This window comes from Loxodonta africana, chromosome 12, assembly GCF_030014295.1.
Source record: "Loxodonta africana isolate mLoxAfr1 chromosome 12, mLoxAfr1.hap2, whole genome shotgun sequence".
Lineage (NCBI taxonomy): Eukaryota > Metazoa > Chordata > Mammalia > Proboscidea > Elephantidae > Loxodonta > Loxodonta africana.
The window spans coordinates 36,306,224-36,308,298 of record NC_087353.1 but is presented as its reverse complement, the minus strand read 5'-3'; the positions used below and the strand labels follow the sequence as shown (position 1 = coordinate 36,308,298).

The 2,075-nt window shown below is 46.7% G+C and overlaps 1 non-coding gene across 1 annotated transcript; it reads left to right on the top strand.

Moving 5' to 3' along the window:
• Positions 1-595: 595 nt before the first annotated feature.
• TRNAR-UCU (transfer RNA arginine (anticodon UCU)) lies at positions 596-666 on the top strand. Its single transcript has one exon. It is a non-coding gene; the product is annotated as a tRNA-Arg (tRNA).
• Positions 667-2,075: the final 1,409 nt, after the last annotated feature.

Genomic DNA, 2,075 nt, shown 5'->3' with positions numbered 1-2,075 from the left:
TCCTTCTGAGCTTCACATGGCTGGAGCTGGATAGCCTGGGAAGATGTGCTACCGTGACGTCCAGCAGGGGGCGGCTGGTTATTGGACAGTTCTGGGGGCGCCGTAGGGTCAAGTTGGAAGCAGTCATTGATTGGGGTTGGGGCTCAGCCTGTGTCAGGGTGTCAGCACAAAGCTCACTGATCCAGCTAAGCCTGCGCCTGCTCTAAGCCCCACCCTTTTTAGGCCCATCCCCAACAGGGGGTCTTCTCAGCCACAGACAAAGCTGCTGAATATTTGTTTTTCTTGACTGGCCTCTCCTGACTGGCAGACATGGCTAGGATATAGTGATACACATTGACACTTTCTGGTGGCAAGATTTTCCCACCAAGAGCCTTAGTTTCTAGGCTTGTAGATGAGTTCCCGGGTGATACAAATGGTTAATATGCTCAGCTGCTAATTGAAAGGTTGGAGGTTCCTCAGAAGGCACCTTAGAAGAAAAGTCTGACAAGCTGCTCCCAAAAAGTCAGCTATTGGAAACCCTGTGGACTGTAGTTCTACTCTGGCACACGTACGTTGTCATGATTTAGCATGGACTCCATGACAACTGGTTTGGGGGGCACTGGTGGTTCAATGGTAGAATTCTTACCTTCTGTGCAGGAGACCCAGGTTCAAACCCTGGCCAATGCATCTCACGCACAGCTACCGTTTATCTGTCAGTGGAGTTTTGCATGTTGCTACGATGTTGAACAGGTTTGAGTGGTGCTTCCAAAATAAGATGGACTAGGAAGAAAGCCTGGCAATATACTTCTGAAAATTAGCTGCTGAAAACCCTGTGGATCACAATGGTCCGAGTCATAATTAATTATGGGGATGGAGCAGGACTGGGAGGCTTTTCGTTCTGCTGTACATGAGTTCACCATGAGTCAGGGGCCAATTTGACATCAGATAACAAAAATGTAACTGGACTGTTCCAGGCCTGCTTGGCGTGGCCATAGAGACACCAGATGGGTGAAAGTGAAAGAAGCAGCTTTATTTAGTTGGCCAAGCAAAGAAGCATACTGGGACTTACATTATCAAGATGGCTCCCAGAACTATAGCCCAAGGGGTTTACATGGGTGAAGTAAATGGGGTTTGGGGTCTTCAGGAAAGCCTCACGGTGGGACCAGCTTGCTGATTGGTCTGGCCTGAAAAGGCATTTCAGGGGCAGGCAGGTCTTTCTGCACTTGCTCAGTCTAAAAAGGAAGGGGTGGTCTCCCAAACCAGATCTTAGGCTTGGCTCTCTCGCTTCTGAAAGCCTTCCCCCAATCTTGGTCTGCTAGAGTTTGGTTCCATGTGGTGGAAGAAGAGTTCTGGGGTCACCCAGAGGATGGGAGATGCATGGTTCTGTGCATATCAGGTGGGCCAGGTTTGTCCTTAACTGGTTCTGTGGTCTGCAACCCCCAACTTCTTGTTTTTCTTATCTAGGCCAGAAACAGGAAGCATACCTAAATAAGGAGATAGCTTAAGGACAGGGAGTCAGTTCCTATATCACAGAATATGGAGGGCACAGCCCTTCACCTATTCAAGATGGCTGTCTTACCAAGAGTGGTTAAAATGGGTGTGATGGACCGAAAGCTGGCTTTAGTTCTCCAAGTCTACAGTCTATGTTGCTTTCTTTGCTTCCAAAATGTGGCCACTGCAGTACCCTGTAAAAATTTCCCTTAAAAAATTTTTACCTTTGCACCTTTAAAAAAAATTTCTCTCCTAAGCAGATGAGGGAACAGATTTAAGGGCATTAGGGTGTTTTGTTGAAAGGTGAACAGACAGTAAATGGAGAAACTAGGGTTTAGACATGGGGTTGACTTTTGTTTTTATTTTGTTGTTGTTGTTGAGAATATACATAGCAAAAACCAAACCAAAAACCAAACCTACTGCCATCAAGTAGTTTCTGACTTACAGCGACCCTATAGGACAGAGTAGAACTGCCCCGTAGAGTTTCCAAGGAGCACCTGGCAGATTCAAACTGCTTTTGGTTAGCAGCAGTAGCATTTAACCATGATGCCACCAGGGTTTCCATACACAGCAAAATATACGCCAATTTAACTGTTTCTACACGT